This window comes from Rhinoderma darwinii, unplaced genomic scaffold (assembly GCF_050947455.1).
Source record: "Rhinoderma darwinii isolate aRhiDar2 unplaced genomic scaffold, aRhiDar2.hap1 Scaffold_3387, whole genome shotgun sequence".
NCBI lineage: Eukaryota > Metazoa > Chordata > Amphibia > Anura > Rhinodermatidae > Rhinoderma > Rhinoderma darwinii.
Window position 1 is genome coordinate 52,780 of NW_027463426.1, and position 9,415 is coordinate 62,194.

General features: G+C 41.6%; 39 pseudogenes; all 39 read left to right on the forward strand.

The window, feature by feature from the left end:
* The first annotated feature begins 2 nt into the window (after positions 1 to 2).
* On the forward strand, positions 3 to 121 carry LOC142705100 (5S ribosomal RNA; annotated as a pseudogene).
* Positions 122 to 188: 67 nt separating this feature from the next.
* LOC142705559 (5S ribosomal RNA) lies at positions 189 to 307 on the forward strand (annotated as a pseudogene).
* A 67-nt stretch (positions 308 to 374) lies between these two features.
* Positions 375 to 493, forward strand: LOC142705639 (5S ribosomal RNA; annotated as a pseudogene).
* Positions 494 to 560: 67 nt separating this feature from the next.
* LOC142705397 (5S ribosomal RNA) lies at positions 561 to 679 on the forward strand (annotated as a pseudogene).
* Positions 680 to 746: 67 nt separating this feature from the next.
* On the forward strand, positions 747 to 865 carry LOC142705631 (5S ribosomal RNA; annotated as a pseudogene).
* Positions 866 to 932: 67 nt separating this feature from the next.
* Positions 933 to 1,051, forward strand: LOC142704936 (5S ribosomal RNA; annotated as a pseudogene).
* A 67-nt stretch (positions 1,052 to 1,118) lies between these two features.
* On the forward strand, positions 1,119 to 1,237 carry LOC142705326 (5S ribosomal RNA; annotated as a pseudogene).
* A 67-nt stretch (positions 1,238 to 1,304) lies between these two features.
* Positions 1,305 to 1,423, forward strand: LOC142705374 (5S ribosomal RNA; annotated as a pseudogene).
* Positions 1,424 to 1,490: 67 nt separating this feature from the next.
* On the forward strand, positions 1,491 to 1,609 carry LOC142705113 (5S ribosomal RNA; annotated as a pseudogene).
* A 252-nt stretch (positions 1,610 to 1,861) lies between these two features.
* LOC142705271 (5S ribosomal RNA) lies at positions 1,862 to 1,980 on the forward strand (annotated as a pseudogene).
* Positions 1,981 to 2,047: 67 nt separating this feature from the next.
* Positions 2,048 to 2,166, forward strand: LOC142705026 (5S ribosomal RNA; annotated as a pseudogene).
* Positions 2,167 to 2,233: 67 nt separating this feature from the next.
* Positions 2,234 to 2,352, forward strand: LOC142705125 (5S ribosomal RNA; annotated as a pseudogene).
* A 67-nt stretch (positions 2,353 to 2,419) lies between these two features.
* Positions 2,420 to 2,538, forward strand: LOC142705307 (5S ribosomal RNA; annotated as a pseudogene).
* Positions 2,539 to 2,605: 67 nt separating this feature from the next.
* On the forward strand, positions 2,606 to 2,724 carry LOC142705308 (5S ribosomal RNA; annotated as a pseudogene).
* A 67-nt stretch (positions 2,725 to 2,791) lies between these two features.
* LOC142704978 (5S ribosomal RNA) lies at positions 2,792 to 2,910 on the forward strand (annotated as a pseudogene).
* A 441-nt stretch (positions 2,911 to 3,351) lies between these two features.
* Positions 3,352 to 3,470, forward strand: LOC142705122 (5S ribosomal RNA; annotated as a pseudogene).
* Positions 3,471 to 3,537: 67 nt separating this feature from the next.
* Positions 3,538 to 3,656, forward strand: LOC142705724 (5S ribosomal RNA; annotated as a pseudogene).
* A 67-nt stretch (positions 3,657 to 3,723) lies between these two features.
* LOC142705581 (5S ribosomal RNA) lies at positions 3,724 to 3,842 on the forward strand (annotated as a pseudogene).
* Positions 3,843 to 3,909: 67 nt separating this feature from the next.
* LOC142705082 (5S ribosomal RNA) lies at positions 3,910 to 4,028 on the forward strand (annotated as a pseudogene).
* A 67-nt stretch (positions 4,029 to 4,095) lies between these two features.
* Positions 4,096 to 4,214, forward strand: LOC142705492 (5S ribosomal RNA; annotated as a pseudogene).
* Positions 4,215 to 4,651: 437 nt separating this feature from the next.
* Positions 4,652 to 4,770, forward strand: LOC142705137 (5S ribosomal RNA; annotated as a pseudogene).
* A 67-nt stretch (positions 4,771 to 4,837) lies between these two features.
* On the forward strand, positions 4,838 to 4,956 carry LOC142704898 (5S ribosomal RNA; annotated as a pseudogene).
* A 438-nt stretch (positions 4,957 to 5,394) lies between these two features.
* On the forward strand, positions 5,395 to 5,513 carry LOC142705516 (5S ribosomal RNA; annotated as a pseudogene).
* Positions 5,514 to 5,766: 253 nt separating this feature from the next.
* Positions 5,767 to 5,885, forward strand: LOC142705496 (5S ribosomal RNA; annotated as a pseudogene).
* Positions 5,886 to 5,952: 67 nt separating this feature from the next.
* Positions 5,953 to 6,071, forward strand: LOC142704940 (5S ribosomal RNA; annotated as a pseudogene).
* Positions 6,072 to 6,138: 67 nt separating this feature from the next.
* On the forward strand, positions 6,139 to 6,257 carry LOC142705448 (5S ribosomal RNA; annotated as a pseudogene).
* Positions 6,258 to 6,510: 253 nt separating this feature from the next.
* LOC142705135 (5S ribosomal RNA) lies at positions 6,511 to 6,629 on the forward strand (annotated as a pseudogene).
* A 67-nt stretch (positions 6,630 to 6,696) lies between these two features.
* On the forward strand, positions 6,697 to 6,815 carry LOC142705533 (5S ribosomal RNA; annotated as a pseudogene).
* A 67-nt stretch (positions 6,816 to 6,882) lies between these two features.
* Positions 6,883 to 7,001, forward strand: LOC142705640 (5S ribosomal RNA; annotated as a pseudogene).
* Positions 7,002 to 7,068: 67 nt separating this feature from the next.
* On the forward strand, positions 7,069 to 7,187 carry LOC142705398 (5S ribosomal RNA; annotated as a pseudogene).
* Positions 7,188 to 7,254: 67 nt separating this feature from the next.
* On the forward strand, positions 7,255 to 7,373 carry LOC142705328 (5S ribosomal RNA; annotated as a pseudogene).
* Positions 7,374 to 7,440: 67 nt separating this feature from the next.
* On the forward strand, positions 7,441 to 7,559 carry LOC142705205 (5S ribosomal RNA; annotated as a pseudogene).
* A 67-nt stretch (positions 7,560 to 7,626) lies between these two features.
* On the forward strand, positions 7,627 to 7,744 carry LOC142704961 (5S ribosomal RNA; annotated as a pseudogene).
* A 439-nt stretch (positions 7,745 to 8,183) lies between these two features.
* Positions 8,184 to 8,302, forward strand: LOC142705552 (5S ribosomal RNA; annotated as a pseudogene).
* A 70-nt stretch (positions 8,303 to 8,372) lies between these two features.
* LOC142705403 (5S ribosomal RNA) lies at positions 8,373 to 8,491 on the forward strand (annotated as a pseudogene).
* A 67-nt stretch (positions 8,492 to 8,558) lies between these two features.
* LOC142705149 (5S ribosomal RNA) lies at positions 8,559 to 8,677 on the forward strand (annotated as a pseudogene).
* Positions 8,678 to 8,745: 68 nt separating this feature from the next.
* On the forward strand, positions 8,746 to 8,864 carry LOC142704981 (5S ribosomal RNA; annotated as a pseudogene).
* A 67-nt stretch (positions 8,865 to 8,931) lies between these two features.
* LOC142705329 (5S ribosomal RNA) lies at positions 8,932 to 9,050 on the forward strand (annotated as a pseudogene).
* A 67-nt stretch (positions 9,051 to 9,117) lies between these two features.
* Positions 9,118 to 9,236, forward strand: LOC142705084 (5S ribosomal RNA; annotated as a pseudogene).
* The last annotated feature ends 179 nt before the right edge of the window (positions 9,237 to 9,415 follow it).

Genomic DNA, 9,415 nt, shown 5'->3' on the forward strand with positions numbered 1-9,415 from the left:
ATGTCAATGGCCATTCTAAGCTGAATGTGCCTGCTCTCGTCAGATCGCAGAAGTTACACAGCTTAAGGCCTCGCTAGTACCAGTGTGGGAGACTGTCTGGGAATCCGTGGTGCGGTTGACTTTTTATTATGTCGTTTAGATTTTGTTTCACAATCGATTAAAAAGGACTATGGATTAAAGCATTTAATGTCAATGGCCATTCTAAGCTGAATGTGCCTGCTCTCGTCAGATCGCAGAAGTTACACAGCTTAAGGCCTTGCTAGTACCAGTGTGGGAGACTGTCTGGGAATCCGTGGTGCAGTTGACGTTTTATTATGTCGTTTAGATTTTGTTTCACAATCGATTAAAAAGTACTATGGATTAAAGCATTTAATGTCAATGGCCATTCTAAGCTGAATGTCCCTGCTCTCGTCAGATCGCAGAAGTTACACAGCTTAAGGCCTCGCTAGTACCAGTGTGGGAGACTGTCTGGGAATCGGTGGTGCGGTTGACTTTTTATTATGTTGTTTAGATTTTGTTTCACAATAGATTAAATAGGACTATGGATTAAGGCTTTTAATGTCAATGGCCATTCTAAGCTGAATGTGCCTGCTCTCGTCAGATCGCAGAAGTTACACAGCTTAAGGCCTCGCTAGTACCAGTGTGGGAGACTGTCTGGGAATCCGTGGTGTGGTTGACTTTTTATTATGTCCTTTAGATTTTGTTTCACAATCGATTAAAAAGGACTATGGATTAAAGCATTTAATGTCAATGGCCATTCTAAGCTGAATGTCCCTGCTCTCGTCAGATCGCAGAAGTTACACAGCTTAAGGCCTCGCTAGTATCAGTGTGGGAGACTGTCTGGGAATCCGTGGTGCGGTTGACTTTTTATTATGTCGTTTAGATTTTGTTTCACAATCGATTAAAAAGGACTATGGATTAAAGCATTTAATGTCAATGGCCATTCTAAGCTGAATGTGCCTGCTCTCGTCAGATCGCAGAAGTTACACAGCTCAAGGCCTCGCTAGTACCAGTGTGGGAGACTGTCTGGGAATCTGTGGTGCGGTTGAGTTTTTATTATGTTGTTTAGATTTTGTTTCACAATAGATTAAAAAGGACTATGGATTAAAGCATTTAATGTCAATGGCCATTCTAAGCTGAATGTCCCTGCTCTCGTCAGATCGCAGAAGTTACACAGCTTAAGGCCTCGCTAGTACCAGTGTGGGAGACTGTCTGGGAATCCGTGGTGCGGTTGACTTTTTATTATGTCGTTTAGATTTTGTTTCACAATCGATTAAAAAGGACTATGGATTAAAGCATTTAATGTCAATGGCCATTCTAAGCTGAATGTGCCTGCTCTCGTCAGATCGCAGAAGTTACACAGCTTAAGGCCTCGCTAGTACCAGTGTGGGAGACTGTCTGGGAATCTGTGGTGCGGTTGACTTTTTATTATGTCGTTTAGATTTTGTTCCACAATCGATTAAAAAGTACTATGGATTAAAGCATTTAATGTCAATGGCCATTCTAAGCTGAATGTGCCTGCTCTCGTCAGATCGCAGAAGTTACACAGCTTAAGGCCTCGCTAGTACCAGTGTGGGAGACTGTCTGGGAATCCGTGGTGCGGTTGACTTTTTATTATGTCGTTTAGATTTTGTTTCACAATAGATTAAATAGGACTATGGATTAAAACATTTAACGTCAATGGCCATTCTAAGCTGAATGTGCCTGCTCTGGTCAGAACGCCGAAGTTACACAGCTTAAGGCCTCGCTAGTACCAGTGTGGAGACTGTCTGGGAATCCGTGGTGCAGTTGAATTTTTATTATGTCGTTTAGATTTTGTTTCACAATCGATTAAAAAGGACTATGGATTAAAGCCTTTGATGTCAATGGCCATTCTAAGCTGAATGTTCCTGCTCTCGTCAGATCGCAGAAGTTACACAGCTTAAGGCCTCGCTAGTACCAGTGTGGGAGACTGTCTGGGAATCCGTGGTGCGGTTGACTTTTTATTATGTTGTTTAGATTTTGTTTCACAATAGATTAAATAGGACTATGGATTAAGGCTTTTAATGTCAATGGCCATTCTAAGCTCAATGTGCCTGCTCTCGTCAGAACGCAGAAGTTACACAGCTTAAGGCTTCGCTAGTACCAGTGTGGGAGACTGTCTGGGAATCCGTGGTGCGGTTGCCTTTTTATTATGTCGTTTAGATTTTGTTTCACAATCGATTAAAAAGGACTATGGATTAAAGCATTTAATGTCAATGGCCATTCTAAGCTGAATGTGCCTGCTCTCGTCAGATCGCAGAAGTTACACAGCTTAAGGCCTCGCTAGTACCAGTGTGGGAGACTGTCTGGGAATCCGTGGTGCGGTTGACTTTTTATTATGTCGTTTAGATTTTGTTTCACAATCGATTAAAAAGGACTATGGATTAAAGCATTTAATGTCAATGGCCATTCTAAGCTGAATGTGCCTGCTCTCGTCAGATCGCAGAAGTTACACAGCTTAAGGCCTCGCTAGTACCAATGTGGGAGACTGTCTGGGAATCCGTGGTGCGGTTGACTACTTATTATGTCGTTTAGATTTTGTTTCACAATAGATTAAATAGGACTATGGATTAATGCAGTTATTGTCAATGGCCATTCTAAGCTGAATGTGCCTGCTCTCGTCAGATCGCAGAAGTTACACAGCTTAAGGCCTCGCTAGTACCAATGTGGGAGACTGTCTGGGAATCCGTGGTGCGGTTGACTACTTATTATGTCGTTTAGATTTTGTTTCACAATAGATTAAATAGGACTATGGATTAAAGCAGTTATTGTCAATGGCCATTCTAAGCTGAATGTCCCTGCTCTCGTCCGATCGCAGAAGTTACACAGGTTAAGGCCTCGCTAGTACCAGTGTGGGTGACTGTCTGGGAATCCATGGTGCGGTTGACTTTTTATTATGTCGTTTAGAATTTGTTTCACAATCGATTAAAAATAATAATAAACTAAAGCTTTAAAATTTAATGGCTATTCTTAGGTGAAATGTGCCTTTTCTCGTCAAATCGCAGATCAATAACACTTTAACACCTCGCTAGTACCAGTGTGCGAGACTTTCTGTGCTTCCGTGGTGCTGTTGACTTTTTATTATGTCGTTGAGAATTTCTTTCACAATTGTTTAAAAATAAAAATAGACTAAAGCTTTAAAAGTTAATAGCCATTCTAAGCTTAAATGTGCCTTTTCTCGTCAAATCGCAGATATATAACACTTTAAGGCCTCGCTAGTACGAGTGTGAGAGACTGTCTGGGAATCCGTGGTGCGGTTGACTTTTTATTATGTCGTTTAGATTTTGTTTCACAATCGATTAAAAAGGACTATGGATTAAAGCATTTAACGTCAATGGCCATTCTAAGCTGAATGTGCCTGCTCTAGTCAGAACGCAGAAGTTACATAGCTTAAGTCCTCGCTAGTACTAGTGTGGGAGACTGTCTGGGAATCCGTGGTGCGGTTGACTTTTTATTATGTTGTTTAGATTTTGTTTCACAATAGATTAAATAGGACTATGGATTGAGGCTTTTAATGTCAATGGCCATTCTAAGCTGAATGTGCCTGCTCTCGTCAGATCGCAGAAGTTACACAGCTTAAGGCCTCGCTAGTACCAATGTGGGAGACTGTCTGGGAATCCATGGTGCGGTTGACTTTTTATTATGTCGTTTAGATTTTGTTTCACAATAGATTAAATAGGACTATGGATTAAAGCATTTAACGTCAATGGCCATTCTAAGCTGAATGTGCCTGCTCTCGTCCGAACGCAGAAGTTACACAGCTTAAGGCCTCGCTAGTACCAGTGTGGGAGACTGTCTGGGAATCTGTGGTGCGGTTGAGTTTTTATTATGTCGTTTAGATTTTGTTTCACAATCGATTAAAAAGGACTATGGATTAAAGCATTTAATGTCAATGGCCATTCTAAGCTGAATGTGCCTGCTCTCGTCAGATCGCAGAAGTTTCACAGCTTAAGGCCTCGCTAGTACCAGTGTGGGAGACTGTCTGGGAATCCGTGGTGCGGTTAACTTTTTATTATGTCGTTTAGATTTTGTTTCACAATCGATTAAAAAGGACTATGGATTAAAGCACTTAATGTCAATGGCCATTCTAAGCTGAATGTGCCTGCTCTCGTCAGATCGCAGAAGTTACACAGCTTAAGGCCTCGCTAGTACCAGTGTGGGAGACTGTCTGGGAATCCGTGGTGCGGTTTACTTTTTATTATGTCGTTTAGATTTGTTTCACAATCGATTAAAATGGACTATGGATTTAAGAATTTATTGTCAATGGCCATTCTAAGATGAATGTGCCTGCTCTCGTCAGTTCGCAGAAGTTACACAGCTTAAGGCCTCTCTAGTACGAGTGTGAGAGACTGTCTGGGAATCCGTGGTGCGGTTGCCATTTTATTATGTCGTTTAGATTTTGTTTCACAATCGATTAAAAAGGACTATGGATTAAAGCATTTATTGTCAATTGCAATTCTAAGCTGCGTGTGCCTGCTCTCGTCAGATCGCAGTAGTTACACAGCTTAAGGCCTCGCTAGTACCAGTGTGGGAGACTGTCTGGTAATCCGTGGTGCAGTTTACTTTTTATTATGTCGTTTAGATTTGTTTCACAATCGATTAAAATGGACTATGGATTAAAGCATTTATTGTCAATGGCCATTCTAAGCTGAATGTGCCTGCTCTCGTCAGATCGCAGAAGTTACACAGCTTAAGGCCTCGCTAGTACCAGTGTGGGAGACTGTCTGGGAATCCGTGGTGCGGTTGACTTTTTATTATGTCGTTTAGATTTTGTTTCACAATCGATTAAAAAGGACTATGGATTAAACTATTTAATGTCAATGGCCATTCTAAGCTGAATGTGCCTGCTCTCGTAAGATCGCAGAAGTTACACAGCTTAAGGCCTTGCTAGTACCAGTGTGGGAGGCTGTCTGGGAATCCATGGTGCGGTTGACATTTTATTATGTCGTTTAGAATTTGTTTCACAATCGATTAAAAATAATAATAAACTAAAGCTTTAAAAGTTAATGGCTATTCTTAGGTGAAATGTGCCTTTTCTCGTCAAATCGCAGATATATAACACTTTAAGGCCTCGCTAGTACGAGTGTGAGAGACTGTCTGGGAATCCGAGGTGCGGTTGACTTTTTATTATGTCGTTTAGATTTGTTTCACAATCGATTAAAATGGACTATGGATTAAAGCATTTAATGTCAATGGCCATTCTAAGCTGAATGTGCCTGCTCTCGTCAGATCGTAGAAGTTACACAGCTCAAGGCCTCGCTAGTACGAGTGTGAGAAACTGTCTGGGAATCCGAGGTACGGTTGACTTTTTATTATGTCGTTTAGATTTGTTTCACAATCGATTAAAATGGACTATGGATTAAAGCATTTAATGTCAATGGCCATTCTAAGCTGAATGTGCCTGCTCTCGTCAGATCGCAGAAGTTACACAGCTCAAGGCCTCGCTAGTACCAGTGTGGGACACTGTCTGGGAATCCGTGGTGCGGTTGACTTTTTATTATGTTGTTTAGATTTTGTTTCACAATCGATTAAAAAGGACTATGGATTAAAGCATTTATTGTCAATAGCCATTCTAAGCCGAATGTGCCTGCTCTCGTCAGATCGCAGAAGTTTCACAGCTTAAGCCCTCGCTAGTACCAGTGTGGGAGACTGTCTGGGAATTCGTGGTGCGGTTGACTTTTTATTATGTCGTTTAGATTTTGTTTCACAATCGATTAAAAAGGACTATGGATTAAAGCATTTAATGTCAATGGCCATTCTCAGCTGAATGTCCCTGCTCTCGTCTGATCGCAGAAGTTACACAGCTTAAGGCCTCGCTAGTACCAGTGTGGGAGACTGTCTGGGAATCCGTGGTGCGGTTGACTTTTTATTATGTCGTTTAGATTTTGTTTCACAATCGATTAAAAAGGACTATGGATTAAAGCATTTAAAGTCAATGGCCATTCTAAGCTGAATGTGCCTGCTCTCGTCAGATCGCAGAAGTTACACAGCTTAAGGCCTCGCTAGAACCAGTGTGGGAGACTGTCTGGGAATCCGTGGTGCTGTTGAATTTTTATTATGTCGTTTAGATTTTGTTTCACAATCGATTAAAAAGGACTATGGATTAAGGCTTTTAATGTCAATGGCCATTCTAAGCTGAATGTGCCTGCTCTCGTCAGATCGCAGAAGTTACACAGCTTAAGGCCTCGCTAGTACCAGTGTGGGAGACTGTCTGGGAATCCGTGGTGCGGTTGCCTTTTTATTATGTCGTTTAGATTTTGTTTAACAATAGATTAAATAGGACTATGGATTAAAGCACTTGACGTCAATGGCAATTCTAAGCCGAATGTCCCTGCTCTCGTCAGAATGCAGAAGTTACACAGCTTAAGGCCTCGCTAGTACCAGTGTGGGAGACTGTCTGGGAATCCGTGGTGCGGTTGAATTTTTATTATGTCGTTTAGATTTTGTTTCACAATCGATTAAAAAGGACTATGGATTAAAGCATTTAATGTCAATGGCCATTCTAAGCTGAATGTCCCTGCTCTCGTCAGATCTCAGAAGTTACACAGCTTAAGGCCTCGCTAGTACCAGTGTGGGAGACTGTCTGGGAATCCGTTGTGCGGTTGACTTTTTATTATGTTGTTTAGATTTTGTTTCACAATAGATTAAATAGGACTATGGATTAAGGCTTTTAATGTCAATGGCCATTCTAAGCTGAATGTGCCTGCTCTCGTCAGATCGCAGAAGTTACACAGCTTAAGGCCTCGCTAGTACCAGTGTGGGAGACTGTCTGGGAATCCGTGGTGCGGTTGAATTTTTATTATGTTGTTTAGATTTTGTTTCACAATCGATTAAAAAGGACTATGGATTAAAGCATTTAATGTCAATGGCCATTCTAAGCTGAATGTCCCTGCTCTCGTCAGATCGCAGAAGTTACACAGCTTAAGGCCTCGCTAGTACCAGTGTGGGAGACTGTCTGGGAATCGGTGGTGCGGTTGACTTTTTATTATGTTGTTTAGATTTTGTTTCACAATAGATTAAATAGGACTATGGATTAAGGCTTTTAATGTCAATGGCCATTCTAAGCTGAATGTGCCTGCTCTCGTCAGATCGCAGAAGTTACACAGCTTAAGGCCTCGCTAGTACCAGTGTGGGAGACTGTCTGGGAATCCGTGGTGTGGTTGACTTTTTATTATGTCCTTTAGATTTTGTTTCACAATCGATTAAAAAGGACTATGGATTAAAGCATTTAATGTCAATGGCCATTCTAAGCTGAATGTCCCTGCTCTCGTCAGATCGCAGAAGTTACACAGCTTAAGGCCTCGCTAGTACCAGTGTGGGAGACTGTCTGGGAATCCGTGGTGCGGTTGACTTTTTATTATGTCGTTTAGATTTTGTTTGACAATAGATTAAATAGGACTATGGATTAAAGCATTTAACGTCAATGGCCATTCTAAGCTGAATGTGCCTGCTCTGGTCAGAACGCCGAAGTTACACAGCTTAAGGCCTCGCTAGTACCAGTGTGGGAGACTGTCTGGGAATCCGTGGTGCAGTTGAATTTTTATTATGTCGTTTAGATTTTGTTTCACAATCGATTAAAAAGGACTATGGATTAAAGCCTTTGATGTCAATGGCCATTCTAAGCTGAATGTCCCTGCTCTCGTCAGATCGCAGAAGTTACACAGCTTAAGGCCTCGCTAGTACCAGTGTGGAGACTGTCTGGGAATCCGTGGTGCGGTTGACTTTTTATTATGTTGTTTAGATTTTGTTTCACAATAGATTAAATAGGACTATGGATTAAGGCTTTTAATGTCAATGGCCATTCTAAGCTCAATGTGCCTGCTTTCGTCAGAACGCAGAAGTTACACAGCTTAAGGCTTCGCTAGTACCAGTGTGGGAGACTGTCTGGGAATCCGTGGTGTGGTGGAATTTTTATTATGTCGTTTAGATTTTGTTTCACAATCGATTAAAAAGGACTATGGATTAAAGCATTTAATGTCAATGGCCATTCTAAGCTGAATGTGCCTGCTCTCGTCAGATCGCAGAAGTTGCACAGCTTAAGGCCTTGCTAGTATCAGTGTGGGAGACTGTCTGGGAATCCGTGGTGCGGTTGCCTTTTTATTATGTCGTTTAGATTTTGTTTCACAATCGATTAAAAAGGACTATGGATTAAAGCATTTAATGTCAATGGCCATTCTAAGCTGAATGTGCCTGCTCTCGTCAGATCGCAGAAGTTACACAACTTAAGGCCTCGCTAGTACCAGTGTGGGAGACTGTCTGGGAATCCGTGGTGCGGTTGACTTTTTATTATGTCGTTTAGATTTTGTTTCACAATCGATTAAAAAGGACTATGGATTAAAGCATTTTTTGATGTCAATGGCCATTCTAAGCTGAATGTGCCTGCTCTCGTCAGATCGCAGAAGTTACACAGCTTAAGGCCTTGCTAGTACCAGTGTGGGAGACTGTCTGGGAATCCGTGGTGCAGTTGACTTTTTATTATGTCGTTTAGATTTTGTTTCACAATCGATTAAAAAGTACTATGGATTAAAGCATTTAATGTCAATGGCCATTCTAAGCTGAATGTGCCTGCTCTCGTCAGATCGCAGAAGTTACACAGCTTAAGGCCTCGCTAGTACCAGTGTGGGAGACTGTCTGGGAATCCGTGGTGCGGTTGACTTTTTATTATGTCGTTTAGATTTTGTTTCACAATAGATTTAAATAGGACTATGGATTAAAGTATTTAACGTCAATGGCCATTCTAAGCTGAATGTGCCTGCTCTGGTCAGAACGCAGAAGTTACACAGCTTAAGGCCTCGCTAGTACCAGTGTGGGAGACTGTCTGGGAATCCGTGGTGCGGTTGAATTTTTATTATGTCGTTTAGATTTTGTTTCACAATCGATTAAAAAGGACTATGGATTAAAGCATTTAATGTCAATGGCCATTCTAAGCTGAATGTCCCTGCTCTCGTCAGATCGCAGAAGTTACACAGCTTAAGGCCTCGCTAGTACCAGTGTGGGAGACTGTCTGGGAATCCGTGGTGCGGTTGACTTTTTATTATGTTGTTTAGATTTTGTTTCACAATAGATTAAATAGGACTATGGATTAAGGCTTTTAATGTCAATGGCCATTCTAAGCTCAATGTGCCTGCTCTCGTCAGAACGCAGAAGTTACACAGCTTAAGGCTTCGCTAGTACCAGTGTGGGAGACTGTCTGGGAATCCGTGGTGCGGTTGAATTTTTATTATGTCGTTTAGATTTTGTTTCACAATCGATTAAAAAGGACTATGGATTAAAGCATTTAATGTCAATGGCCATTCTAAGCTGAATGTGCCTGCTCTCGTCAGATCGCAGAAGTTGCACAGCTTAAGGCCTTGCTAGTATCAGTGTGGGAGACTGTCTGGGAATCCGTGGTGCG